The sequence below is a fragment of the Pseudophryne corroboree genome, chromosome 1, assembly GCF_028390025.1.
Source record: "Pseudophryne corroboree isolate aPseCor3 chromosome 1, aPseCor3.hap2, whole genome shotgun sequence".
Taxonomy (NCBI): Eukaryota; Metazoa; Chordata; class Amphibia; order Anura; family Myobatrachidae; genus Pseudophryne; species Pseudophryne corroboree.
The window spans coordinates 994698200-994714551 of NC_086444.1; the positions used below are offsets into that span (position 1 = coordinate 994698200).

Genomic DNA, 16352 nt, shown 5'->3' on the forward strand with positions numbered 1-16352 from the left:
AAATCGGACTCTCTGTTTGTCCTATATGCTCCCAATAAGATTGGGTGTCCTGCTTCTAAGCAGACGATTTCTCGCTGGATCAGGTTCTCTATCCAGCATTTGCATATAGGGGGTATACCGCACAGGAGGATATCAAAGTATAAACTGGATATTGTAATTACCAAGAAACAATAATAAAGTGGGAAAAGGCAATCTTTTCCAATCAATGTTATATTTGGTGGTGCACCCTGAGTCAGTAATGAAACGTCTGGCAACAAAGGAGAAAAGAAGACTCTTTTGTGGGTGCACTCTTAAATGATTTTAAAGTATTGAGAATAAGATAGTTAAAAAAAATCATTGACTTTTTATTCGTGTCATAAGATAAAACATAAAGTAGTTGGATACATGATTGAAAAGAAGAAAAAACACACAGAATAAGTCAATAATGCTAATATATATTGGATAATAATTGTGAGCTGTCTAGGCTGAATCAAATCTACAATAAACAGTAAATTCACAAATTTAACTGCAAGATCTGCCTGCGGGAGAGGGATATGATATGAGCTGTACAAGAGTTACAATTGTTGCAATTAGTGGCAGAAGGGACAATTCTCAGTGCAGCTATCAAAAAATTATATATCAGATTGAACCTGCTGATTGTCTTGGAGGAGAGGAAAAGAGGAGAATTTGATACAAAAGATGAATCTGCTGTCAGCGTTAGACATAGAGCATGAACGGCCGAAAATTTCTACTACACCGAGTATTCCTCAAAAGTCTCCTACTTGAGTACTGACTCAGCCCAACACTGATTAGCTTCCAAGATCGGATGGGTTCGGGCGTTTCCAGTGTGGTATGATAGTAGAAAAGGTACCAATAATCTTGTGCTCTAGAATCACTGATGAGAGTTCACGAATATTCTTGGGTGATGAGAGATAGTATAGGGTCCTGGGAGGAGAGCTAAAAAGGGGGATCTGCTGCCATCGTTAGACAGGGAGAACCCTGAATCAATGGTGAGAGTCCCGAAAGATAGTGAAAGTGAGAAGAACAGAGACAGGTGGGCTGTAAGATTTTGTACAAGGGAGCATTCAATTTTGAAGGTCTCTACATGTAAATTGAAATCTGTGTACAAAATGATAATCAGATGTAGGTATCGGGTGATGAGGATGTCAGATACAGGTACCAAATAATCGTAAATAGGAGGAGGATTGAGGACCTCATAAGCTTCCAAATGTACAGGTTTTTTGCAAATGAATAAACATTTATGCACAATATATTTGGTAAGATATGGATATCCAATGGTAATCTACGAGAGGGATGTACTAATAAATTATTAAATTAAAGGGGGGTAGCAAATTTCAAAGAAATATATAGCAGTAGTAGTTCTCCTCTCCTAATAAAAGACTGCGACTGTAAGGGGAGCTGTAAATACACCCCCACTGTATAAGCAGGAAAAGAAAAACAATACTGTGGCCAGAATAAATATACTGGTCATAGAGTACATATATATATATGCATACACACCGTTGAGCAAGTCTTATGTGACAAAAATGACAATTATCCTCTCCCAATAAGGAACTGCGGTCACAAGATAATAACACTATAATTAAACCAACTATAGTAACTGGGTATTGGAATACTGTTGACAAACAATCATAATAGTGATAATGGGTGTCAGTAATACAAACGCCCTTCTGGCGGTCACCAGCTGCAGCCTTAATAGGCAGATCCGTGATTGTTTTAATTGTCCGATACTAACATGAGGCGGCCAAAAATGCACCTATGCTGACTGCTTCATATATCAATACACGGGTAATGAGAACAGATATTACCCGTGACTGTGTCTGGGAGGGTCGTAAGATGCCACACAGTATAAGTGTGCTCTAGTTCGAGGGTGCTGGAAAGCCGCTGTACCGTGACTGGTCAAGTTCGTCCGACCATCAGATGCTGCACAGCGGACGTATCCTCCGGTTCAGAAGTTGTTGTGAGGCCGTTATCCTTGATGAAGCTCAGGCGAAGGCAGACAGTTGGAGATGTGGGTGGTCCCGGACAGCCCGGGGTCGGAAGACGCGTTTCGCCCGTTCGCCGGGCTTGGTCACTTCCTGTGGCGTGGTGGGCAACTGCGGGTTTTTATCAGAGTAGAGATCAGCAAGTGTCCAATCAGTGGGGGGGGGGGGGGGGGGGGTCCCTCGCATTCAGGTTGCTGCACAGCCGTGGTCATTCAGCTGAATCAATTATATTCTGACTTTAGCACGGAGTCCATCATATTAGAGATAGGGAAAAAGTAGTAAAAAGTGTCTATTAATCATGGTAAAGAATATAGATAATAGTTAAAACCAATGGTAAAATAAACCAAAAAACGACCAAATTATTTTGACAACATTAAGTAATGATTGTGCAATCATATTATGAATTTAATATGTGCACATAATCGATCTGAAAGAAATATGAAAAAGATTGTTTTAAGAGAAAAAATTACAGAATTGCGAACGCATTTCAAACAGAGGGCCACATGACCTTAAATGAATATAAATATAAAGATGGGGGTTTCTTGTGAGTGTAATATAAACTATACATAGGTTACATTTATGATAACAAAATAAAAGCGAAAAGAATGTTTCTTTTAATCTCGGGCAGATAAGGTAACAATTATAACGAGAACTATGTAAGGAAAGGGAATTGCTGTTTTTAACCGTGAGTATGAGCTGGGCGATAATGGGTTACACTTCTTTTAATAGGTGACAAATCAAAAAGGGGAAAAGGGAATGGAAAGTTTCTTTAACCTAAATAGGCTATGAAAGAAGAGAATAGAGAGAAAGATAGTTACTAGGGCCCTAAGTGTAAGTTGAGCTGTACAAGAGTTAAAATTGTTGCAATTGGTGGCAGAAGGACAATTCTCAGTGCAGCTACCGAAAACTGTATGATGCAAGTAATGTGAAGAAATATGAAGAAGGCCTTTTAAGTGTGCAAAACAAAAAGGAAGAGAAAAGGGGGGCGAAAGAAAAGAAGTATTAAGGAGATATGGAAGGGTGGATTGATAAAAAAATATAGACCAATTCATACAAGTGTTTTTTTGTATGGTTGGAAAGGACAAATTAGGACAGAAAGATAGTAGTCAGTTAGCTGACATAGATGCGTAATGTGATGTTATAATGAAAGGCTTTAGTGAGTTGTGAGAATTGGTACGAGAAATAAATGTAATATGTGATGGAGAACGATGGGTTAGCAGACAATTGATTTAAGAAATTGGGTATCAATATCCTATGTGTTTTGATGCTGATGCCAAATTGGTTAAAAAATGAATAGTAATATATTTGATTATATGAATACCGGCATCAGGGGTGATCAATGTGGATAGGGGTTATACAGGTGTGTCGGGAGTGTAATGGTGTGACTATGCGGTGTGAAGAAGAGCTTTGTGGAAAATGATTAAGGAAAGAAGAAGAGTTGGGTATGATGTGAATGAAGTGGGGCTGGATGTAATGAACGAAGTGCATCTAAAAATAGAGTGGAATATGAATAAGATGGGCTGAATGTGATGAAATGGGAGAAACAAGAGTGAGTCCATCAGGAGTGTAAATATACAGTGGATCTGGATGAGGGTGAAGCCAAAGTTGGTGTAACGGGATGGTGTGTGCGCATGGGTTCCATGTGAGATGTGTGATATGAAGATAGGGACTAGGGAACTGAGTAAGGAGGGTGACACACTAATTTGAGGGAAATATTGATGTGAACTGGACACTGTAGCTGCCGGACTGCTGTGCGGGGAAAGAGAAGCGGAGTATTGAAACAAAAGTATATTTATAGTAGAGTAAACTGGACATTGTGGCTACAGGACTGCTATGTGGGGAAAGAGAAGCGGAATATTTAAACAAAAGTATATGACTGAATTTTAGTAGAGTGATCTCAGTATACTATTGGCCAAAGAGGGAGATATTAATGGGTTACAGAAACACGCTGTAATTGATATATTCATTAAGGCCTCCCAACTTGAAGGTCCATTCACTTTCTGTTTTACAAAGTTCTTTGCTAAGATCACCCCCGCGTACGCCTAAATGGACTCTGTCGAGTCCAAAGGCGCGCATTTCACATGGTGAGTCTTGGTGTTGAGCATGGTAGTGCCTGGCTACTAATGTCAGCTTTTTGCCATTTGACACATCTAATGTTGCATTTCTGATGGACCCCATATGTTCAAGGATTCTGGTTTTAAACTTCCTTGTAGTCATGCCCACGTACCGTTGATTGCAACTGCAAGTTAAACAGTAGACCACTCCTTGTGTGTCACAATTGAAGTAATGTCGTATGGGGATATCTTGTCCCAGTCTGTCCTTCACTCTGTCAGTAATTTGAATCTGTGGGCAGGCTTTACATTGTCCGCATGGGTAGGATCCCGTTATGTTTCTAGATTTGACCGATTCACGTGAGAAATGGCTCTGAACGAGTACATCCTTAATGTTGTTGGATCTTCTCCAACTAATTTGTAGAGTAGAATCTAGAAGAGGTGATAATTCTGAGTCTAGATGGAGAACCGGTAAGTGTTTTTGAATCGCGTCTTTTAATAGGCGCCATTCGGGACAGAAGGTGCCTATAAACCTGATCTTGGAATCTTCAATTGTATTTTTCGGTTTGTCTTGGAAGATCAGGGATTCCCTTTTAGTTTTGAAGACAGAGTGTTGAGCTCTCTTTAGGGAACGTTTGCTATAGCCTCTGGCTTGTAGTCGTGACATCAGCTCACAGCTTTTTTGTTTATATACCGTGTCTTCCGTACAGTTTCGCCTTAGACAAAGGAATTGGGGATGTTTTCAATGGTTGGCGGAAAATGCGAGCTTGTCTGGTATAGAATACTGTTTTATAGCAGTGTCCTTGTAAAAGAGCTCTGTGGCCAAGGTTCCATTGGTTGTTTTGTAGATGTTCAGGTCCAGAAAGGATATTTTCTGTTTACTTATTGTATGGGTTTAGAAAGATGTTCAAGTTGTTAGTATTAAGGATAGTTATAAAGTCCAACAGCATTTTTTCATCACTATCCCAGATCACAAAGATATCATCAATGAATCTTAGCCAGTTCATGATGTGTTGTGTATATTGCTGGTTGGCATCACTGAATACAATTGTTTGTTCCCACCAGCCAAGAAACAAATTAGCATACGTGGGGGCACAGGCTGTTCCCCATGGCTGTTCCCCGGATTTGTTGAAAGAACTGGACACCAAATGTGAAAAAGTTGGTGTTCAGTACAAAGCTTAACAGCTCACAGAGAAAGTCATTGAACTGATTTTTTTCTTCCATGTCCAGAAAGAATTTGGTGGCTTGTACCCCTTGTTGATGTGAGATGCTACTATACAGTGCCTCTACATCAAGAGTAACCAAGATGCAATCCTCATCCAGACAGATGTCATGTATCTTCCGTAAGACGTCTGAAGTATCTCTTAGGTAAGAGGGTAGGGTCATTACATGGTTTCTGAGGTGTAAGTCTAGAAACTTACTGGGTGTTTCCAAAAGTCCCCCATTGCCTGAGACAATAGGTCTACCAGGTGGTTTGTTGATATTTTTGTGTATTTTTGGTAGTAAGTAAAACGTGGGAACTCTGGGATTGGAGACTGTAAGATATTTGGTCTCTTGTTGTGTGATGATTCCAAGGGCGGATGCTTCGTTGATCAAATGCATATATTGCTTGTGGAAACGTACTGTTGGGTTGAGTGGTAGTTTCAGGTAACAAGATGTATCCAGAAGTTGTCTCCGCGCTTCTTCCTCGTAGTGTTCACTCTAGGAATTTTTTAGGGCAGGGTGCTGATCACGGGTAGGGCACATTTTTCATTCGGGAGGGCACATTTTTCGTTCGGGAGGGCACATTTTTCAATTAGAAGGGCAAAATTAGGTACATACTATAATGCTTGGTCCTCCCATTCCCACATGATAAAGAATGGGCAGTGCGCGCCAAAGGCGAAAATTTAGGGGCGTTGTTTTTCGTGGGGTTAGGGGCATGGCCACATAATAGTGGCAATTCACATTACACCACACAATAGTGCAGCTAATACACACTGCACCAGGTAGAACCTCCTATACACACTGCGACAGGTAGAGCACGTTATACATATTGCGCCAGGCAGAGCACATTCTACACTTTGCGCCAGGCAGAGCACGTTATACACATTGCGCCAGGTAGAGAGCACTGAGACACACTGCACCAGGTAGAGAGCACTGAGACACACTGCACCAGGTAGAGAGCACTGAGACACACTGCACCAGGTAGAGAGCACTGAGACACACTGCACCAGGTAGAGAGCACCGAGAAACATTGCACCAGGTAGAGAGCACTGAGAAACATTGCACCAGGTAGAGAGCACCGAGAAACATTGCACCAGGTAGAGAGCACTGAGAAACATTGCACCAGGTAGAGAGCACCGAGAAACATTGCACCAGGTAGAGAGCACCGAGAAACATTGCACCAGGTAGAGAGCACCGAGAAACATTGCACCAGGTAGAGAGCACCGAGAAACATTGCACCAGGTAGAGAGCACCGAGAAACATTGCACCAGGTAGAGAGCACCGAGAAACATTGCACCAGGTAGAGAGCACCGAGAAACATTGCACCAGGTAGAGAGCACCGAGAAACATTGCACCAGGTAGAGAGCACCGAGAAACATTGCACCAGGTAGAAAGCACTGAGACACATTGGAGGAGGAGGGGGGGGGGGGGGGTAGATGGTTCCGCACACACATAAGACAAGGGGTAGTGGGGCCACACACAGGGGGTTGGGGGGGGCAGGAGGGCACAAGGTGTCACACACACGGGGGGGGGGGGGCGCACAAACCAGGGTGAGGGGGGTAAAGTGTGCCACACACAAAGGCTGGGGGTAAATGGGGTCACATGCAGGGGGTGGGGGCAGGATATGGCAATGCATTAAAATACATGTTCATTACTTTGTGTGTATCTACTTACTCACACTCTGGCAGCTGAGGGTCACACTCCGGTAGATGGGTACGCTGGCCAGTGGCACTGGCTGGTGGGAGATGGGGGCTGCCCGCGGGTGTCTGGCCATGCACACAGAGAGGAGGGAGGGCTGGGTTTGCCTCGGCGGGAGAGGCAAACCCAGCCCTCCTGTCTCTCGCAGAGGAGGGGAGATGCGGCGGCTGACAACTAAGGACGGACGAGGTGGGCGGGCGGGACGGACGAGGTGGGCGGGACAGACGGGGCGGGCCGCGGAGGTCTCTGTCTCTCATGCAGGGAGACAGTGTGACTGTGATTAAGCACACTGGATTACTGCAGTAATGTGTCCGGTGGCTTGGCGGGGTCCGGCGGGCAGCAAAGTGCGGGGCGGGAGGGCGCACACAAATGGGCAGGGCGGCATTCAGGTGTCTAAAAAAGGGGCAGGGCGCAGCGCCCTGTGAAAGACACCTAGAGTGAACTCTATCCTCGTACATCGTGATAGGCCTCCCTTGTCGGAGGGTTTGATGATGTCAGTCCACGATCTTATCTCTTTTAATGCTTGTCTTTCTCTAAATGTGAGATTCTTGGTTAGGCATCTCCTTTTTGAGTTAGTTTGGATCTCATCAAATTCCCTAGATACCAGGTCTTGGAAGACCCTGATCTCTGGGCTATTGGTGTCAGGGGAAAAAAAGGTGGACTTCAATTTACAAGAGGGTCTGGTCTTATGCATAGGCGGCATGTCAATTGATGATTCCCTGTGAAGTTCTTCAAACATTTGAATGGCTGATAGATCCTGCTCAGTTAAGGATGGATTGGGTGCCATGGGTGTATTAGGGTCTTCCAAGGAGAGTGATATAGTCGTAGGTCCCGTATTGGTGGGGAAGGGGATGTCGATCATTTCATTGGAAGATGATTTAGCAAAGAATTTTTTCAACAATAGTTTTCGACCGAAGAGTCTCAAATCCTTTTCCCATGCAAACCTGTTGATTGGTAGTGTAGTTGAGAAGGACAAACCCTTGCTCAGGACCTCCAACTGGTTCTCAGTAAGGATTCTAGTGCTGAGATGAAGGATTTGTAGTTTGTCTGTAATTATCGCTTCCTGGTCTGACGTACGGGATATTGGGAGGTCCTTGGGGGATCCCATTCGCGTTTGTTTCTGTCTGAGTTTCGTTCCCCCTCTTCTTGGCTTCACCGATACTTGCTTCTTCCTCTGGGACGTTGGCCTCTCCCTAAAAAAGGATCATCGCTGGTGTTACGTCTAGACAATTGTGCGCCTCCTTCTAGGTGTTCTGCGGACGAGTCTTCACTATAAGAGGATTCTATTTCAGAAGAACTTATTTCCTCTCTGATTAATCCCCCTCTGACCCGTGGGGTTTGCAAATTCCACCTGAATATGTTTCCTTGGGAGAAATCAGTTTTGTCTCTCAAGAATTTGTTACGTTTCCTTTCTATAATGTTGGTCTCGTAGATGTCTAATTCCTTCTTGTATTTGTCAAAGGTATTTTGAAAGGTTGTATCCTTCTCCCTTGGCCACTGAGAATCTCAAGGCGGAATGGGAAGCCACCTTATTGAAATGTTCCCATTAACTAACTCTGATACTCATTAAACACGACAACTTGGTCCTAGACCAAGTTGAAAAGAGTATTGAAGAACTGGGCATTAACCTGGAAACTTGGGAGAAGGATACAACCTTTCAAAATACCTTTGACAAATACAAGAAGGAATTAGACATCTACGAGACCAACATTATAGAAAGGAAACGTAACAAATTCTTGAGAGACAAAACTGATTTCTCCCAAGGAAACATATTCAGGTGGAATTCGCAAACCCCACGGGTCAGAGGGGGATTAATCAGAGAGGAAATAAGTTCTTCTGAAATAGAATCCTCTTATAGTGAAGACTCGTCCGCAGAACACCTAGAAGGAGGCGCACAATTGTCTAGACGTAACACCAGCGATGATCCTGTTTTAGGGAGAGGCCAACGTCCCAGAGGAAGAAGCAAGTATCGAGGGGGGACGAAACTCAGACAGAAACAAACGCGAATGGGATCCCCCAAGGACCTCCCAGTATCCCGTACGTCAGACCAGGAAGCGTGAATTACAGACAAACTACAAATCCTTAATCTCAGCACTAAAATCCTTACTGAGGACAAGTTGGAGGTCGTGAGCAAGGGTTTGTCCTTCTCACCTACACTACCAATCAACAGGTTTGCATTGCAAAAGGATTTGAGACTCTTCGGTCGAAAACTATTGTTGAAAAAATTCTTTGCTAAATCATCTTCCAATGAAATGACCGACATCCCCTTCCCCACCAATACGGGACCTACGACTATATCGCTCTCCTTGGAAGACCCTAATACACCCATGGCACCCAATCCATCCTTAACTGAGCAGGATCTATCAGCCATTCAAATGTTGGAAGAACTTCACAGGGAATCATCAATTGATATGCCGCCTATGCATAAGACCAGACCCTCTTGTAAATTGAAGTCCACCTTTTTTCCCCCTGACACCAATAGCCCAGAGATCAGGGTCTTCCAAGACCTGGTATCTAGGGAATTTGATGAGATCCAAACTAAATCAAAACGGAGATGCCTAACCAAGAAACTCAAATTTAGAGAAAGACCAGCATTAAAAGAGATAAGATCGTGGACTGACATCATCATCAAACCCTCCGACAAGGGGGGTAATATCGTATTATGGCCTATCACGATGTACGAGGAAGAAGCGCGGAGACAACTTCTGGATACATCTTGTTACCTGAAACTACCACTCAACCCAACAGTACGTTTCCACAAGCAATATATGCATTTGATCAACGAAGCATCCGCCCTTGGAATCCTCACACAACAAGATACCAAATATCTTACAGTCTCCAATCCCAGAGTTCCCACGTTTTACTTACTACCAAAAATACACAAAAATATCAACAAACCACCCGGTAAACCTATTGTATCGGGCAATGGGGGGACTTTTGGTAACACCCAGTAAGTTTCTAGACTTACACCTCAGAGATCATGTAATGACCCTACCCTCTTACCTAAGAGATACTTCAGACCTCTTACGGAAGATACATGACATCTGTCTGGATGAGGATTGCGTCTTGGTTACTCTTGATGTAGAGACACTGTATAGTAGCATCTCGCATCAACAAGGGGTACAAGCCACCAAATTCTTTCTGGACATGGAAGAAAAAAATCAGTTCAATTACTTTCTCTGTGAGCTATTAAGCTTTGTACTGAACACCAACTTTTCTCTAACGTCCTAGAGGATGCTGGGACTCCGTAAGGACCATGGGGAATAGACTGGCTCCGCAGGAGGCATGGGCACTTTAAGAAAGACTTTGGACTCTGGGTGTGCACTGGCGCCTCTCTATGCCCCTCCTCCAGACCTCAGTTTTAGACTGTGCCCAGAGGAGAATGGGTGCACTGCAGGGAGCTCTCCTGAGTTTCCTGCTTAGAAAGCATTTTTGTTAGGATTTTTTCTCTTTTTCAGGGAGCACTGCTGGCAACAGGCTCCCTGCATCGAGGGACTGAGGTGAGAGGAGCAGACCTACTTAAATGATAGGCTCTGTTTCCTCGGCTACTGGACACCATTAGCTCCAGAGGGAGTGAACACAGGTTCGTCCTGGGCGTTCACCCCAGAGCCGCGCCGCCGTTCTCCTCACAGAGCCAGAAGAAACAAGACAGAAAACGTCTCAGGCGGCAGAAGCCTTCGGTGCTTCACTGAGGTAACGCACAGCACCGCAGCTGTGCGTCACTGCTCCCATACACCTCACACACTCCGGTCACTGTAAGGGTGCAGGGCGCAGGGGGGGCGCCCTGGGCAGCAATAAAACACCTCTCCTATGGCAAAAGTTTATATACATGTACAGGTGGGCACTGTACATGTATATAAAAGAGCCCCCGCCATTTTTTAGTAAGTTTGAGCGGGACAGAAGCCCGCCGCCGAGGGGGCGGGGCTTCTCCCTCAGCACTCACCAGCGCCATTTTCTCTCCACAGCACCGCTGAGAGGAAGCTCCCCGGACTCTCCCCTGCTTGACACACGATGAAAGGGGGTTTTAAAGTAGAGGGGGGGCACATTATTGGCGTTTATATATTAAGCAGCGCTACTGGGTAAACAATCTGTGTTTTTCTCCAGGGTTATATAGCGCTGGGGTGTGCGCTGGCATACTCTCTCTCTGTCTCCTCAAGGGGCCTCAGGGGGAACCTGTCTTCAGAAAAGAGATTCCCTGTGTGTGTGAAGTGTGTCGGTACATGTGTATCGACATGTTTGACGAGGAAGGCTCACCTAAGGAGGAGAGGGGGAGTGCATGATGGTCAGGTCGCCGTCGGCAACGCCGACACCGGAATGGGTGGATATGTGGAATGTCTTGAATGCAAATGTAAATTTACTGCATCAACGATTAGACAAGGCTGAAGCTAGGGATCAGTCAGGTAGTCAGACCATGCCTGTCCCTGTGGCACCAGGACCTTCGGGGTCTCAAAAATGCACCATATCCCAGATCACTGACACAGATACCGACACAGATACTGACTCTAGTGTCGACTATGAGGATGCAAAATTACAGCCAAAGGTGGCGAAAGGTATTCGTTACATGATTATTGCCATTAAAGAGGTTTTGCATATCACTGAGGAACCCCCTGTCCCTGACACGAGGGTACACATGTATAAAGGGAAAAAGCCTGAGGTCACTTTTCCGTCCTCATTTGAACTAAGCGACTTGTGCGAAAAGGCTTGGGAATCTCCAGATAGGAGACTACAAGTTCCTAAAAGGATTCTTATGGCGTATCCCTTTCCACAAAAGGACAGGATACGATGGGAATCTTCACCAAAGGTAGACAAAGCGCTGACACGCTTATCCAAGAAGGTGGCACTGCCTTCTCAGGATACAGCTTCCCTCAAGGATCCTGCTGATCGTAAGCAGGAGGTTACCATGAAGCACATTTACACACATTCCGGTAATATCGTTAGACCGGCTATGGCATCGGCCTGGGTGTGTAGTGCTGTCGCAGCATGGACAGATTCCTTATCTATCGAACTTGACACCCTAGATAAGGATACCATTCTAATGACCCTAGAGCATATCAAAGATGCTGCTTTATATATGAGGGATGCTCAGAGACATTTTGTTTACTAAGCTCCAGAATAAATGCTATGTCTATTTCTGCTAGGCGACTCCTGTGGACCCGACAGTGGACGGGGGATGCCGACTCAAAGCGGCATATGGAGTCGTTGCCTTACAAGGGGGAGGAGTTGTTTGGAGAATGCCTCTCGGACCTTGTCTCTACTGCTACGGCCGGTAAATCGAATTTCTTACCTTATGTCCACCCGCAGCATACTAAAAAGGCACCTCATTATCAAATGCAGTCCTTTCGTTCCAATAAAAGCAAGAAGGTACGGGGATCGTCCTTCCTTGACAGAGGAAAAGGCAAGGGAAAAAAGCTGCATGCAGCTAGTTCCCAAGAGTAGAAGTCCTCCCCTACATCTGCAAAGTCCACCGCATGACGCTGGGGCTTCCCGCGGGGAGTCAGCTCAAGTGGGGGCACGTCTTCGATTTTTCAGCCAGGTTTGGGTTCACTCACAGGTGGATCCCTGGGCTATGGAGATTGTTTCTCAGGGATACAGGCTGGAATTCGAAGACGTGCCTCCTCGCCGGTTTTTCAAATCGGCTCTGCCAGCTTCCCCGTCAGAGAGGGAGTTAGTGTTGACTGCAATTCAAAAATTGTATCTTCAACGGGTGATAGTCAAAGTTCCTCTTCTCCAGCAAGGAAAGGGGTATTACTCAACCCTGTTTGTGGTCCCGAAACCGGAACGGTTCGGTCAGGCCCATTTTGAATCTAAAATCCCTGAACTTGTACTTGAAAAAGTTCAAGTTGATGATGGAATCGCTCAGAGCGGTCATCGCCAGCCTGGAGGGGGGGGGGGGATTGGATGGTGTCCCTGGACATAAAGGATGCATACCTTCATGTTCCGATTTTCCCTCCTCACCAGGCGTTCCTGAGATTTGCAGTACAGGACTGTCATTACCAATTTCAGACGTTGCCGTTTGGACTTTCCACAGCCCTGAGAATTTTCACCAAGGTAATGGCGGAAATGATGGTGCTCCTGCGCAAGCAGGGTGTCACAATTATCCCATACTTGGACGATCTCCTCATAAAGGCGAGATCTCGGGAGAAGTTGCTTGACAGCGTGTCGCTGTCGGTGAGGATGTTGCAGGGGCACGGCTGGATTCTCAATATACCGAAGTCCCAGCTAGTCCCTACAACGCGCCTGACCTTTCTGGGTCTGATTCTAGACACAGACCAGAAAAAGGTTTTTCTTCCGATGGAAAAGGCTCAGGAGCTCATAGCCCTGGTCAGGAACCTATTAAAGCTAAAAAAGGTTTCAGTGCATCACTGCACGCGTGTCCTGGGGAAGATGGTGGCATCGTACGAGGTCATCCCCTTCGGAAGGTTCCATGCGAGGACCTTTCAATGGGATCTACTGGACAAATGGTCCGGGTCCCATTTACAAATGCATCAGAGGATCACTCTGTCTCCCAGAGCCAGGGTATCTCTCCTGTGGTGGCTGCACAGTGCTCACCTCCTAGAAGGCCGCAGGTTCGGAATTCAGGACTGGATCCTGGTGACCACGGACGAAAGCCTCCGAGGTTGGGGAGCAGTCACACTGGGAAGAAATTTCCAAGGTCTCTGGTCGAATCTAGAGACTTGTCTCCACATCAACGTCCTGGAGTTGAGGGCCATATACAACGCCCTACGCCAGGCGGAGGCATTGCTTCGGGACAAACCGGTTCTGATTCAGTCAGACAATGTCACAGCAGTGGCTCATGTAAACCGCCAAGGCGGCACAAGGAGCAGAGCGGCCATAGCAGAAGCGACCAGGATTCTTCGCTGGGCGGAAGGCCATGTAAGCGCCCTATCAGCTGTATTCATCCCGGGGGTGGACAACTGGGAAGCGGACTTCCTCAGCAGGTACGACCTGCATCCGGGAGAGTGGGGACTTCATCAAGAAGTCTTCGCACAGATCGTGGGTTGAAGGGACTGCCTCAGATAGACATGATGGCGTCCTGTCTCAACAAAATGCTAAAGCGGTATTGCGCCAGGTCAAGAGATCCTCAGGCGGTAGCGGTGGACGCTCTAGTGACACCTTGGGTGTTCAGATCGGTCTATGTGTTCCCTCCTCTACCTCTCATACCCGAGGTGTTGAGAATAATAAGACTAAGAAGAGTAAGAACAATCCTCATTGTTCCAGATTGGCCACGAAGGACTTGGTATCCGGATCTGCAAGAGTTGCTCACAGAAGATTCGTGGCCTCTTCCTCTAAGACAGGACCTGCTGCAGCAGGGGCCCTGTCTGTTCCAAGATTTATCGCGGCTGCGTTTGACGGCATGGCGGTTGAACGCCGGATCCTAGCGAAAAAAGGTATTCCGGAGGAGGTCATTCCTACCCTGATCAAGGCTAGGAAGGACGTGACATTGAAACATTATCACCGTATATGGCGAAAATGTTTCATGGTGTGAGGCCAGGACTGCTCCTACGGAGGAGTTCCATTTGGGTCGTCTGCTTCACTTCCTGCAAACAGGAGTGACTTTGGGCCTAAAATTAGGGTCCATAAAGGTCCAAATTTCGGCCTTATCCATTTTCTTTCAAAAGGAATTGGCTTCTCTTCCTGAAGTACAGACATTCGTGAAGGGGGTGCTGCATATTCAGCCTCCTTTTGTACCTCCGGTGGCGCCGTGGGATCTTAATGTGGTATTAAGTTTCCTCAAGTCACCTTGGTTTGAACCACTCACAACAGTGGAGTTGAAATATCTCACTTGGAAAGTGGTCATGTTGTTGGCCTTGGCTTCTGTGAGGCGTGTTTTTCGGATTTAGCGGCTTTGTCACATAAAAGCCTTAAAACCATAAAAGCCATAAAACCTTATCTGGTTTTCCACGTGGATAGGGCAGAATTGAGGACTCGTCCTCAATTTCTGCCTAAAGTGGTCTCTTCTTTTCATATGAATCAACCTATTGTCGTGCCTGTGGCTACACGGGACTTGGAGGATTCCGAGTCCCTTGATGTGGTCAGGGCTTTGAAGATTTATGTGGCCAGAACAGCGAGGGTTAGGAAAACTGAAGCGCTGTTTGTTCTGTATGCAGCCAACAACGTTGGCGCGCCTGCTTCAAAGCAGACTATTGCTCGCTGGATCTGTAACACGATTCAGCAGGCGCATTCTACGGCAGGATTGCCATTGCCTAAATCGGTTAAGGCCCATTCCACTAAGAAGGTGGGCTCGTCTTGTGCGGCTGCCCGAGGGGTCTCGGCATTACAGTTGTGCCGAGCAGCTACTTGGTCGGGGTCAAACACCTTTGCAAAGTTCTATAAATTTGATACCCTGGCTGAGGAGGACCTCCTGTTTGCTCAATCGGTGCTGCAGAGTCATCCGCACTCTCCCGCCCGTTTGGGAGCTTTGGTATAATCCCCATGGTCCTTACGGAGTCCCAGCATCCTCTAGGACGTTAGAGAAAATAAGATTTTACACTTAGCGGTAAATCTATTTCTCGTAGTCCGTAGAGGATGCTGGGCGCCCGTCCCAAGTGCGGACTTTTTCTGCAAGACTTGTATATAGTTTTTGCTTACATAAGGGTTATGTTATAGTTTCATCGGTTTAGACCGAGACTATGTTGTTTGTTCATACTATTAACTGGGTAGTTATCACAAGTTATATGGTGTGGCTGGTATGAATCTTGCCCTGGGATTCCCAAAAATCCTTTCCTCGTACTGTTCATCTCCTCTGGGCACAGTTTCTCTAACTGGGGTCTGGAGGAGGGGCATAGAGGGAGGAGCCAGTGCACACCCAGAGTCCAAAGTCTGTCTTATAGTGCCCATGCCTCCTGTAGAGCCCGTCTATTCCCCATGGTCCTTACGGAGTCCCTGCATCCTCTACGGACTACGAGAAATAGATTTACCGGTATGTGTAAAATCTTATTTTTCACATTTGGCGACCAGTTCTTTCAACAAATCCGGGGAACAGCCATGGGGCAGCCTGTGCCCCCACGTATGCTAATTTGTTTCTTGGCTGGTGGGAACAAACAATTGTATTCAGTGAGGCCAACCAGCAATATACACAACACATCATTAACTGGCTAAGATTCATTGATGATATCTTTGTGATCTGGGATAGTGATGAAAAAATGCTGTTGGACTTTATAACTATCCTTAATACTAACAACTTGAACATCTTTCAGACCCATACAATAAGTAAACAGAAAATATCCTTTCTGGACCTGAACATCTACAAAACAACCAATGGAACCTTGGCCACAGAGCTCTTTCCCAAGGACACTGCTACAAACAGTGGCCCTCATTCCGAGTTGTTCGCTTGCAGATTTGCTCACGCTAAGTCGCCGCCTACTGGGAGTGAATCTTAGCTTCTTAAAATTGCGAACGACGTATTCGCAATATT

The 16352-nt window shown here is 45.9% G+C and overlaps 1 protein-coding gene and 1 pseudogene across 1 annotated transcript in view; one reads left to right on the plus strand and one right to left on the minus strand.

Annotated features, from left to right (window-relative positions):
- The window catches only part of OTUD4 (OTU deubiquitinase 4), a 109296-nt gene that overhangs the window by 25670 nt on the left and 67274 nt on the right, over positions 1 to 16352 (plus strand). The window lies entirely within an intron of this gene.
- Positions 725 to 843, minus strand: LOC134933860 (5S ribosomal RNA; annotated as a pseudogene).